Consider the following 14,677-nt stretch of genomic DNA (forward strand, 5'->3'; position numbering starts at 1 on the left):
CACATACACTGTCACTGTGACTCTCAGAGTGAGGAGGGAGGGGGGAAGGAGAGTGAGGGGAGAAAATGGAGATTCTTAACAAAATGGCGGACTGCGTCCATCTCTGTTGCACACGTTTGTGACAGTACCTATTTACAAGACTTCACCATTGTAACAATTGAAGAGTAGAGATTCAGATTATGACACCATGCCCATTTGAATGGTTCTTTTTAAAATAGACCTGTGCTGTGTTATGGCTCCCCTCTAAGCTGAATATGTGGCCACGCTAAATAGGTGACAAAAGAAGCATCAAAATACCTGTACAGAAGAAACTATGTTCCTCAATGCCAGTCACATGGCCAAATGCTGAAGCATTGGTCCCATGATTCTGGCCATCTAGCCAACAATTAACAGAGAGCTGTACACATGAGCCAGTGCCACAGAGGAGCGTACAATAAGGCCTCGTGCACACTGAACGTAAGTTCACCTTTTAAGAAAAAATAATAAATGCACATTTTTTTGCAGGAAAATGTGCATTTACTATTTTTATGTTTTAGGAGCCTGGAAAGCATTGCACCAGCGATCAGCAGTTTTACACTGACAGGAAGAATCAATTAACTATTACAGTGCTCAACAGTGCCATGGTAGTTCATTGAGAACTACAAGCTGACAGCTGCAAAGGGTGTCAGTACTTGTAGTTCATTGATTCACTGGGATCTGTTAATCAAAGGCCGGTCCGGCCTTGCTCTCTTCGAACTGCGGCAGCGAGTATGGGGAGAAGATCCAGGCTCAATGCCATAAAGAAGGGGGGGTTGAGGATCAGGGGGAAAGGGGTCTGATACTGATCATGTTACATGTTACACTCTAAATATGGGTGTGACATGTAACATGTTCATAAAGGTGAACTTATCCTTTAAAAACACCACTTATACAGGCGTGTGTGTAGTCATGCACACATGGGTGTATTAGAATACAGCTGTATAAGAAGACGAGTTTATAGGCAGAAAAAAAACATCACTTGGCATTCAGAAGAGGAGCTTTTGGGCAGAAAAAAAACACTGAACGCACCTAAATGCATGTCTAAACGTGCCTAAACACTAGGCATGTTTATCGCTTGAGTGATAAATTAATTAACAAATAAATTAATATTCTGGCCAATGGAATCAAAGAAAACCCAAGTTCTTGATGCACCCAAACACGCCTAAATGTGTATGCAAAACTCGGCTTAAGGTGCGTTTTTTTTAGTTGATTTTTTTCTGCCAGCAGTAAAGGTGTCCAGGGGAGGAAAAAAAATGTCCAGTGTGCATGAGGCCTAAAATGAACCAACCCAGTCATGAAAAAATAAAGTGCACTCTCATTCTAAGGCCATTTTGATTAGAAATGAATTCACATATATTTTTGGAACGTGAGCCAAAGTCAAAGCACATGAAGAAATGTATTGTGCATTTAGTGTGAAAACTTTTGGCATATAGGCTAGGGGAGTTACCCCTGACGTTTTGGTGAGAAATACCTGAGATTCTGAGATGTCTCGGTTTGTCATTGGGGTCACATGGTTGCATCTATAGCCACAGAAGACAAGGTGACCCATTATTGCTGAAGAAGCAGATGAACAGGAGAAAATGTTAGTGGTGGTTATAGTGCGACAAGAAAGATTGCAGATGACACAACACTGTAAGGGGGTTCTTTGAGAGGTAAGTGTGCCATAATGTGACAAGAACCCACTTATCACACAGTAGACCTTAGTTTCCCTTTATTGCTTTTGTTTTCGGGGCCCCATCAGGGTCACATATTTATGACTTGACTCTTGAGTTGGAAAAAACTGATTCACTAATTTAATCACAATTTCAAGCCCAATTCTATGATGAGAGTACTTCTGCCAAAGCTGACTGCTCCCGAGTACTAGTACTTCCAGATCACCAAAAACAGGAAAAATCAGGCACAGTCCAACTACCTCTTCTTGCAGTAATTTTATTCATCAGTAAGTAGACTGCATACAGTGATGTCTCCAACCCAAAACCAACCTTTCTTGATGCGTTTCACAGCTCCTGGCTTACTCACAAGGACAGGGGAAGTCACCTGTCCCTGTGAGAAAGCCCTGATTTTTCTAATTTTTAATGAGGAGTGAAGATGGACTGTGATGGCCATCACCCAGGTTGTCCATGTACAGGAGAGACCATCCTTGAGCAGAGCTTTGGATCTGTGCGTGTTTCTTTTCCCAGGTTACCAGTTGCTACCTGGTTATGTACTGTAGATGTCACCAATCCTGTTTATTGTAGTCTTCTTTCTTTCGTTTCCTGTCAATGTTCTTTAGAGTGGTCCTGACTCCAATCACAAATGTTGTTTGAAACCGGCATCAAAGCTGTGTAGTCTATATTGCTGCACAGGGGATTTTAAGCACAGGAGGGCCGCATCCTTCAAGGATCTCGAAAACTCACAGGGGAGGTGGCTTCTATCAATATGTTAAATGTCATTACCATCTTCCTCCAAAATCAGGAAACTACCCTGACCACCAAAACTCATTGTATTAAACAGCCAGAAAGCAAATGGCCTCAAATGGCTGCCTACCTGCTGGCTATCTCTTTCCACATCTTCCTGGATTCCCTGCATGCTTTGCAGCTTGTCTTCTGCTGTTTACTTTCAATTTCAAGGACTCCCATGGTACCCATGGTACCTTGCTACCAGGACGCTCTCGGCACGGCTCTGCTTACATTCTGGTATGCATATATGGGGCCTCTCGGCATTAATGCCCACCCATCGAGAGGCCGCATATATGTGTACCACGAGAGGTCAAGCTTAGTTAACTTTTGACTGAACTTCCACTTTAAGTCACAATGTACACTCCATGTAAGCCTTTCCTGCTCCACGTGCCGATCCTCTCCAGGAGCACGTCTTATTCCACACAAGCATAAATCCAACAGACCGGGGCCGCACATTGGCAAAGTAAACCGTAAAAAGTAGGATTCCAGCTTCAGCTCTCTTCCCTCCCTGCCCCTCTGACATGTTTCACTCTGATAGGACTTAATTGTAGATATCATCTGAATCAGAGCAGATTAACAGTAGGTAAGTACACACATCTCATTTATACAGGTTAGGCGGGATAGGTAGAAGGAAGGGGAAGGGAACATTTTTAAGAATAGTTATAGTTAGTCTTTTCTTCCACTTTAACAACCCAAAGTGTTATACTACAGTAAACCTTTCACTGTACTGTCCGTATCTAACCCCGGAAACCACTAAGCAACTCATTCACTCCCTCATTATATCGTGCCTCGACTACTGTAACTCCATCCTCCTCGGCTTACCTCACCACAGGCTATCCCCGCTTCAGTCTATCTTGAATGCTGCTGCCAGACTCATCCACCTTACTAACCGCTCCGTACCTGCCACCCCTCTCTGCCAATCCCTCCACTGGCTTCCGATTACCCAACAGATAAAATTCAAAATGCTAACATTGACGTATAAAGCTGTTCATAATACTGCCCCAAACTACTTCACTGGTCTGGTATCCAAATACCACCCAAAATGTACTCTCCGCTCCTCAGAATACCACCTACTCTCTAGTTCCCTGGTCTCCTCCTCCTATGCCCATGTCCGGGACTTCACCAGGGCTTCCCCCATCCTCTGGAACTCCCTACCCCAATCCATCAGACTATCACCTACTCTCCTCACCTTTAGGCGCACTCTGAAAACCCATCTCTTCGGGGAAGCCTACCCCGCCCTCAGCTATTTACTGAACTCCTCCACTCTTCTTACCACTCCATCCCCCACAGCTATTTCCTCTTGTACCACTATCCCCTCCCTCCTAGATTGTAAGCTCCAAGGAGCAGGGCCCTCTAACCCCCCGTGTATTGAATCGTATTGTTACTGTACTGTCTCGTGTACTGTCTCCCATTATAATGTACAGTGCTGAGCAAACTGTTGGCGCTATATAAATCCTGTATAATAATAATAATAATAATAATAAATACTTCTACATTATTGCATTTGTTATATTCAAATGCTCTTATAACACAAAACGTATTGGTGGAAAAAATCGCTAGTGGGTTTAACCAATCCAATTGAGAATGAGTTTAACCAATAAATTCAGAATGATCTGCGTAACTAGGATATGTGGTGTGAAATGCCCATTGCCTACATACTGTTCTATCCCAGAACTTTGAGAGGCATAGGTACAAGTGCAGATGCCGGACACACACACACACACACACACATATATATATTTATATATATATACAGTGGGGATCGAAAATTTGGGCACCCCAGCTAAAAATGTGTATTAATGTGCATAAAGAAGCCAAGGAAAGATGGAAAAATCTCCAAAAGGCATCAAATTACAGATTAGACATTCTTATAATATGTCAACAAAAGTTAGATTTTATTTCCATCATTTACACTTTCAAAATAACAGAAAACAAAAAAATGGCTTCTGCAAAAGTTTGGGCACCCTGCAGAATTTATAGCATGCACTGCCCCCTTTGTCAAGCTGAGACCTGCCAGTGTCATGGATTGTTCTCAATCATCGTCTGGGAAGACCAGGTGATGTCAATCTCAAAGGTTTTAAATGCCCAGACTCATCTGACCTTGCCCCAACAATCAGCACCATGGGTTCTTCTAAGCAGTTGTCTAGAAAACTGAAACTGAAAATAGTTGACGCTCACAAAGTTGGAGAAGGCTATAAGAAGATACCAAAGCGTTTTCAGATGTCAAAATCCTCTGTTCGGAATGTAATTAAGAAATGGCAGTCATCAGGAACAGTGGAAGTTAAAGCAAGATCTGGAAGACCAAGAAAAATATCAGACAGAACAGCTCGCAGGATTGTGAGAAAAACAATTCAAACTGCACGATCCCTCCAGAAAGATCTGGCAGACACTGGAGTTGTGGTACACTATTCCACTATAAAGAGATACTTGTACAAATATGGTCTTCATGGAAGAGTCATCAAAAGAAAACCTCTTCTACGTCCTCACCACAAAAATCATCGTCTGAACTTTGCAAATGAACATATAGACAAGCCTGATGCATTTTGGAAACAAGTTCTGTGGACCGATGAGGTTAAAATTGAACTTTTTGGCCGGAATGAGCAAAGGTACATTTGGAGAAGAAGGGGCACAGAATTGAATGAAAAGAACCTCTGTCCAACTGTTAAGCATGGGGTTGGATCAATCATGCTTTGGGGTTGTGTTGCAGCCAGTGGCACAGGGAACATCTCACGAGTAGAAGGAAAAATGGATTCAATAAAATTTCAGCAAATTTTGGATGGTAACTTGATGCCATCTGTGAAAAAGCTGAAGTTAAAGAGAGGATGGCTTCTACAAATGGATAATGATTAGAGATGAGCGAATCGAAGTATCCGAAGTGGAATTCGAGTCGAATATCGGAAAAATTTCGATTCGTGCCGAATCCGAAAAACAGCCTAATTCGGACGCGCGAATCGAAATTTTTCCGAAAATGGCGGCTGACATGTGCGGCGACGGAGCGGGGATGTCGGGGAAGGCGCGCAGACAAGGCGCGCTGCCCCATAATGCATTCCTCAAAGACATGTGATCGCATCAGCCAATCAGCAGCCAGCCAGCCAGCACTGTGTAATGGTCGAGGTATATATAGCGGCCATTTTGGAAATCTTCATTTGCCTGCAGTCATTGAACAGAGGCAGACCGCTCTGTACTAGGGACAGGGACAGAGTTAGGGCCACAGAAACGAGAATTGGGGACAGAGAGAAGTTACTTAGGGACAGAGAACCATTACTCAGGGACACAGACTTGTTAATGAGGGCCACAGAATCGTTATTTAGGGACAAAGAAACGCTAGTTAGGGCCACAGAATTCATACTCAGGGACAGACAGAATTTTCACTCAGTGCCAGAGAATTGTTACTTAGGGCCACAGAAACGTTATTAGGGCCACAGAATTTTTACTCAGGGACAGACAGAATTGTTACTGAGTGCCAGAGAATTGTTACTCAGGGACAGACAGAATTGTTACTGAGTGCCAGAGAATTCTTACTCAGGGCCACAGAATTCATACTCAGGGACAGACAGAATTGTTACTCAGGGACAGACAGAATTGTTACTGAGTGCCAGAGAATTGTTACTCAGGGACAGACAGAATTGTTACTGAGTGCCAGAGAATTGTTACTCAGGGACAGACAGAATTGTTACTGAGTGCCAGAGAATTGTTACTCAGGGACAGACAGAATTGTTACTGAGTGCCAGAGAATTGTTACTCGCACAGACACAAAATTGTTACTTGCACAGACACAGAATTGTTACTCGCACAGACAGAATTGTTACTCAGGGCCACAGAATTCATACTCAGGGACAGACAGAATTGTTACTGAGTGCCAGAGAATTGTTACTCAGGGACAGACAGAATTGTTACTGAGTGCCAGAGAATTGTTACTCAGGGACAGACAGAATTGTTACTGAGTGCCAGAGAATTGTTACTCAGGGACAGACAGAATTGTTACTGAGTGCCAGAGAATTGTTACTCGCACAGACACAAAATTGTTACTTGCACAGACACAGAATTGTTACTCGCACAGACACAGAATTGTTACTCAGGGCCACAGAATTCATACTCAGGGACAGACAGAATTGTTACTGAGTGCCAGAGAATTGTTACTCAGGGACAGACAGAATTGTTACTGAGTGCCAGAGAATTGTTACTCAGGGACAGACAGAATTGTTACTGAGTGCCAGAGAATTGTTACTCGCACAGACACAAAATTGTTACTTGCACAGACACAGAATTGTTACTCGCACAGACACAGAATTGTTACTCAGGGCCACAGAATTCATACTCAGGGACAGACAGAATTGTTACTGAGTGCCAGAGAATTGTTACTCAGGGACAGACAGAATTGTTACTGAGTGCCAGAGAATTGTTACTCAGGGACAGACAGAATTGTTACTGAGTGCCAGAGAATTGTTACTCAGGGACAGACAGAATTGTTACTGAGTGCCAGAGAATTGTTACTCGCACAGACACAAAATTGTTACTTGCACAGACACAGAATTGTTACTCGCACAGACAGAATTGTTACTCAGGGCCACAGAATTCATACTCAGGGACAGACAGAATTGTTACTGAGTGCCAGAGAATTGTTACTCAGGGACAGACAGAATTGTTACTGAGTGCCAGAGAATTGTTACTCAGGGACAGACAGAATTGTTACTGAGTGCCAGAGAATTGTTACTCAGGGACAGACAGAATTGTTACTGAGTGCCAGAGAATTGTTACTCGCACAGACACAAAATTGTTACTTGCACAGACACAGAATTGTTACTCGCACAGACACAGAATTGTTACTCAGGGCCACAGAATTCATACTCAGGGACAGACAGAATTGTTACTGAGTGCCAGAGAATTGTTACTCAGGGACAGACAGAATTGTTACTGAGTGCCAGAGAATTGTTACTCAGGGACAGACAGAATTGTTACTGAGTGCCAGAGAATTGTTACTCGCACAGACACAAAATTGTTACTTGCACAGACACAGAATTGTTACTCGCACAGACACAGAATTGTTACTCAGGGCCACAGAATTCATACTCAGGGACAGACAGAATTGTTACTGAGTGCCAGAGAATTGTTACTCAGGGACAGACAGAATTGTTACTGAGTGCCAGAGAATTGTTACTCAGGGACAGACAGAATTGTTACTGAGTGCCAGAGAATTGTTACTCGCACAGACACAAAATTGTTACTTGCACAGACACAGAATTGTTACTCGCACAGACACAGAATTGTTACTGAGTGCCAGAGAATTGTTACTCAGGGACAGACAGAATTGTTACTGAGTGCCAGAGAATTGTTACTCAGGGACAGACAGAATTGTTACTGAGTGCCAGAGAATTGTTACTCGCACAGACACAAAATTGTTACTTGCACAGACACAGAATTGTTACTCGCACAGACACAGAATTGTTACTGAGTGCCAGAGAATTGTTACTCAGGGACAGACAGAATTGTTACTGAGTGCCAGAGAATTGTTACTCAGGGACAGACAGAATTGTTACTGAGTGCCAGAGAATTGTTACTCAGGGACAGACAGAATTGTTACTGAGTGCCAGAGAATTGTTACTCGCACAGACACAAAATTGTTACTTGCACAGACACAGAATTGTTACTCGCACAGACACAGAATTGTTACTCAGGGCCACAGAATTCATACTCAGGGACAGACAGAATTGTTACTGAGTGCCAGAGAATTGTTACTCAGGGACAGACAGAATTGTTACTGAGTGCCAGAGAATTGTTACTCGCACAGACACAAAATTGTTACTTGCACAGACACAGAATTGTTACTCGCACAGACACAGAATTGTTACTCAGGGCCACAGAATTCATACTCAGGGACAGACAGAATTGTTACTGAGTGCCAGAGAATTGTTACTCAGGGACAGACAGAATTGTTACTGAGTGCCAGAGAATTGTTACTCAGGGACAGACAGAATTGTTACTGAGTGCCAGAGAATTGTTACTCGCACAGACACAAAATTGTTACTTGCACAGACACAGAATTGTTACTCGCACAGACACAGAATTGTTACTCGCACAGGCACAGAATTGTTACTCAGGGCCACAGAATTCATACTCAGGGACAGACAGAATTGTTACTGAGTGCCAGAGAATTGTTACTCAGGGACACCTAATCATTGAATTAAATAGTATGTCAGACAACATGCAGAGGAGTGGCAGAGGAGGCAATGTTTTAGGAGCGAGCAGACGTGGCAGCAGAGGAAGGGGTCGAGGCAGCAGTATTCACAGCCAGAGGCCAGTGCTCCCGGTGTCATCCAGCGGTCGTGTCTCCACCGACAACCCTGCCGTCATTGATTGGTTGGCTCGGTCGTCTTCCTCTTCCCAGGTCACCTCTGACACCTACAGCCAACGGTCGGTGGGTACGTCAGACACAACCGTTAGTTGGCATGGCCCGGGAGCAAGCCCACTGAAATCACGTGTCCTCTACCTGCCCCTGTCCTTTGCTGTTCCCTCACCAAGCGAAGTATCGCATGCTGTGGGCTCAGCCCCACTGTACAGTGAGGAAGAGCTAACAGAGGGCGGTCAGGAACGGGGGGAGACATCGGCCTTTTCAGCAGCCAAGCGAACAAGTACTGGCGAGGAGAGTGGCTCGGTAGCCGGTCTAGAGACAGGTCTGTCTCCTGACCCAGACGCAGCCGAGGGGGCTAGTAGTGAGGCGGAGACCCTACTTGATGATGAGGAGGTTGATCGCACTTGGCAGCCTCGTCGTCATCAGGCAATTTCTTCCGCATCATCAGGAGAAGAGGGTGGCAGCTTGGCAGCGAGCAAAACAGTCGGTGGGTTGCACAGGAGACAGCAGCAGGGTCGCATCAGTGTCAGTGGAGCCAAACGTCCACGGAGTAGAGCACCAGCTCCACTGCAGCCTACCACCACGGCCAGTAGTGGTGCCGGTGCGCACGGAGGAAGTAGCAGTCAGCCAGTGAAGAGTAGCGGGGGCAAAGTTTCCTACTCGGTGGTGTGGCAATTTTTCCTCAAGCCGCCCGAGGAAGTAAACGTAGCCGTATGTCGACTATGTGGCCAGAAATGCAAGCGTGGCCAGGGGGCCCATGTTGGGACTACAGCGTTGCGTCAGCATATGCAGCGTCACCATTCGGTGGCCTGGGAAAACCGTGATAAACATACGGCGGTTCTGCCTGCCCCAGCCCCCGCTCCATCACCCGCTCCGTTACTTGCTCCGTCACCCGACGTCGTCAATCGCCCTCTATCAGCCAGTCAAGGCTCCAACACCTCTGCTGAGGGGAGTTGTCGCTCGTTGGCATCTTCCGCTCGTTCAGATGCTCCTTCTCCTGCTACTCCTCTTCTCGGATTCCGTCAACAGTCTTTCTTGGAATCCGTATCCAAGAGACAACAGTTTGCGAGCACGCACCCGACGGTGCAAAAGCTGAACGTCCTCCTGTCCAAGTTGCTGGTGCTGCAGTCCCTCCCTTTCCAACTGGTGGACTCAGCACCTTTCCGAGAAATGATGGCTTGTGCCGCGCCGCGGTGGAGAGTGCCAAGCCATCATTTCTTTGCCCAAAAGGCAGTGCCAGCCCTGCATTCACATGTAGAAGAGATGGTGGGCCAGTCTTTGAGCATGTCGGTCTCTGCCAAAGTGCACGGCAGCGCCGACGTGTGGAGCTGTAACTACGGTCAGGGACAGTACATGTCATTTACGGCCCACTGGGTGAACGTGGTGCCGGCACAGCCGCACCAGCAACTTGGACAGGTCACGACGCTTTTGCCTCCACGTTTGCACGTCCTTGGTCCAGCAAGCATGTCCGCCTCTACCACCTCTTTTTCCGCCGTGTCCTCAGCCGCCACCCCCGTGCCAAGTCCCATTACCCGACCGGCATATCACATGTGCAGGGCGCAACGGTGTCACGCTGTGCTGCACCTGGTATGCCTTGGCGAACGTAGTCACACAGGGGAGGAACTGCTGAGTGTAATGAACAGAGAAATCGACAGATGGCTGTCTCCGCGCAAACTAAAAATCGGAACCATGTTGACTGACAACGGAAAGAACATGGTGTCTGCTCTGCGTCAAGGAAGGTTGTGCCATGCGCCATGCATGGCTCACGTGTTCAATCTGGTTGTCAAGCGGTTCCTAAAATCCACCATCCCACTGCAAGACATCCTTAAAATGTCACGTAAACTGTGCATGCATTTCAGCCATTCCTACACCGCAAAGAACACCCTCATTGAGCTGCAGCGGCAGAACGGAATTCCACAGCATCGCCTGATCTGCGACGTTGCAACAAGGTGGAATTCAACCCTACACATGTTAGACCGCCTTTACGAGCAGCGAAAGGCCATCACCGATTTCCTGATGTTACAAGCGGATAAAGGTACTCCCCTGTGTAACTTAGATGTCAGCCATTGGCAGCTCATGCGTGACACCTGCCGCTTGCTCAGGCCCTTTGAGGAGGCCACGCTATTCGTGAGTCGGCAGGACTATGGGATGAACGACGTCATTCCTCTGTTGCACGTCCTGGAACAAATGCTGTTAACAATGGCTGGTCAGGGTGCGGTAGACGTGGCGCACAGATCTCAACGCCACATGACCCCTGTGGGGGCAGGACAGGAAGAAGAGGAGGAGGTAGAGGAGGACATTTGTGCTCAGGAATTATTGAGTGAAATGGGTGGTTTTTCCACTCAGCGGACAGGAGTGGAGGAGCAGGAGCATCTGGTAGAGGAGGAGGAGGAGGAGACAGAGGACCCAGACGCACCGTGGCAGTATGCTGTGGAGATGGAGGCAGGGAGTCCCTCGCATTCCTTGGCACAAATGGCCCATAGCATGCTCGGTTGCTTGCGTAGCGACAGCCGAATAATAACCATCAGACAGAGGGATGACTTTTGGCTGTCCACCTTGTTGGACCCTCGCTACCGGTCCAAAATGGTGGCCTTTTTCACACCTGCTGAGAGGGAGGCCAAAATTACGTACTATAAAAACCACCTATGTAGTCAGTTGGTCTCTGCCTTTGTGCGCCAACGTCCATCCTCAGACACTGTGGGCCCTGTGCGCTCGCGTTCCGCTGGCATGGCAGCAGGGGAGGGGTGGGGTGGTAGGAGCAGTGGCAGCTCCACCAGCAGCGGCTGCCTCAGTCTGCAGTCGATGATGAGTAGCTTTCTTCACCAGCGCAGTGAGGAAACTACTAACCAGCCGCAGCAGCAGCAGCAGCATCAGGTGGACCTGGAGCAGGAGCTCAAACAACAGGCTTGGGCCTACTTGGACAGCACCCTGCCAACCGAGGTAGACAATCCCCTTGACTACTGGGCAACGAAACTTGACCTTTGGCCCCAACTAGCTGAATTTGCCCTTGAAAGGCTGTCATGCCCGGCCAGTAGCGTGGCATCGGAGCGCGTGTTTAGTGCGGCAGGAGGTATTGTAACTCCGCGGAGGACACGACTGTCCACCCAAAGTGTGGAGAGACTCACGTTTGTGAAAATGAATCAGGCGTGGATTAGTCTGGATTTCAAACCACCAGTTCCTGACACAACTGACTAAATCCGCCATGAATCATGCCTCAAACATGTGCCACTTTCAGGTCTCCTCACACTGCTGGTGTGTTTAATTTTTTGACATAGGGTGCTGGCAGATTACGGGCCTCCTATAGCTGCTGCCAGGCCCCTAATCTGCCATAGGCCCCTATATACCGCCTCCTCATGCTGCTGCTAGGTCCAGAGTCTCTCATGGGTCCCTGTACGGCCTCCCATTGCTGCTGTCTCCATCGCCACACTCTGCTGCCATGTGCCACTTTCAGGTCTCTTCACACTGCTGGTGTGTTTAATTTTTTGACATAGGGTGCAGGCAGATTACGGGCCTCACATAGCTGCTGCCAGGCCCCTAATCTGCCATGGGCCCCTATATACCGCCTCCTCATGCTGCTGCCAAGTCTAGAGTCTGTCATGGGTCCCTGTACGGCCTCCCATTGCTGCTGTCTCCATCGCCACACTCTGCTGCCATGTGCCACTTTCAGGTCTCTTCACACTGCTGGTGTGTTTAATTTTTTGACATAGGGTGCAGGCAGATTACGGGCCTCACATAGCTGCTGCCAGGCCCCTAATCTGCCATGGGCCCCTATATACCGCCTCCTCATGCTGCTGCCAAGTCTAGAGTCTCTCATGGGTCCCTGTACGGCCTCCCATTGCTGCTGTCTCCATCGCCACACTCTGCTGCCATGTGCCACTTTCAGGTCTCTTCACACTGCTGGTGTGTTTAATTTTTTGACATAGGGTGCAGGCAGATTACGGGCCTCACATAGCTGCTGCCAGGCCCCTAATCTGCCATGGGCCCCTATATACCGCCTCCTCATGCTGCTGCCAAGTCCAGAGTCTCTCATGGGTCCCTGTATGGCCTCCCATTGCTGCTGTCTCCATCGCCACACTCTGCTGCCATGTGCCACTTTCAGGTCTCTTCACACTGCTGGTGTGTTTAATTTTTTGACATAGGGTGCAGGCAGATTACGGGCCTCACATAGCTGCTGCCAGGCCCCTAATCTGCCATGGGCCCCTATATACCGCCTCCTCATGCTGCTGCCAAGTCTAGAGTCTCTCATGGGTCCCTGTACGGCCTCCCATTGCTGCTGTCTCCATCGCCACACTCTGCTGCCATGTGCCACTTTCAGGTCTCTTCACACTGCTGGTGTGTTAAATTTTTTGACATAGGGTGCAGGCAGATTACGGGCCTCACATAGCTGCTGCCAGGCCCCTAATCTGCCATGGGCCCCTATATACCGCCTCCTCATGCTGCTGCCAAGTCCAGAGTCTCTCATGGGTCCCTGTACGGCCTCCCATTGCTGCTGTCTCCATCGCCACACTCTGCTGCCATGTGCCACTTTCAGGTCTCTTCACACTGCTGGTGTGTTAAATTTTTTGACATAGGGTGCAGGCAGATTACGGGCCTCACATAGCTGCTGCCAGGCCCCTAATCTGCCATGGGCCCCTATATACCGCCTCCTCATGCTGCTGCCAAGTCCAGAGTCTCTCATGGGTCCCTGTACGGCCTCCCATTGCTGCTGTCTCCATCGCCACACTCTGCTGCCATGTGCCACTTTCAGGTCTCTTCACACTGCTGGTGTGTTAAATTTTTTGACATAGGGTGCAGGCAGATTACGGGCCTCACATAGCTGCTGCCAGGCCCCTAATCTGCCATGGGCCCCTATATACCGCCTCCTCATGCTGCTGCCAAGTCCAGAGTCTCTCATGGGTCCCTGTACGGCCTCCCATTGCTGCTGTCTCCATCGCCACACTCTGCTGCCATGTGCCACTTTCAGGTCTCTTCACACTGCTGGTGTGTTTAATTTTTTGACATAGGGTGCAGGCAGATTACGGGCCTCACATAGCTGCTGCCAGGCCCCTAATCTGCCATGGGCCCCTATATACCGCCTCCTCATGCTGCTGCCAAGTCCAGAGTCTCTCATGGGTCCCTGTACGGCCTCCCATTGCTGCTGTCTCCATCGCCACACTCTGCTGCCATGTGCCACTTTCAGGTCTCTTCACACTGCTGGTGTGTTAAATTTTTTGACATAGGGTGCAGGCAGATTACGGGCCTCACATAGCTGCTGCCAGGCCCCTAATCTGCCATGGGCCCCTATATACCGCCTCCTCATGCTGCTGCCAAGTCCAGAGTCTCTCATGGGTCCCTGTACGGCCTCCCATTGCTGCTGTCTCCATCGCCACACTCTGCTGCCATGTGCCACTTTCAGGTCTCTTCACACTGCTGGTGTGTTAAATTTTTTGACATAGGGTGCTGGCAGATTACGGGCCTCCCATTGCTGCTGCCAGACATGTAATCTGCCATGGGCCCCCGTACCGACTCCTCATGCTGTGACGTTGCAACAAGGTGTAATTCAACCCTACATATGTTAGACCGCCTTTACGAACAGCTAAAGGCCATCACAGATTTCCTGATGTTAAAAGCGGATAAAGGTACTCCCTGTGTAACTTAGATGTCAGCCATTGTCAGCTCATGTGTGACACCTGCGCTTGCTCAGGCCCTTTGAGGAGGCCACGCTATTCGTGAGTCGGCAGGACTATGGGATGAATGAGGTCAAATCGGCCATGGGCCCCCGTACCGCCTGTTCACGCTGATGCTGGTCCCACAGTGTGACCTGGGTCCCTGTACGGCCTCCCATTGCTTCCACTCTGCCATGTACCTCTTTGAAATCTCCTCACACTCCTGC

The sequence above is a fragment of the Staurois parvus genome, unplaced genomic scaffold, assembly GCF_062004578.1.
Source record: "Staurois parvus isolate SC_StPar_1 unplaced genomic scaffold, SC_StPar_1.0 ptg000498l, whole genome shotgun sequence".
Taxonomy (NCBI): domain Eukaryota; kingdom Metazoa; phylum Chordata; class Amphibia; order Anura; family Ranidae; genus Staurois; species Staurois parvus.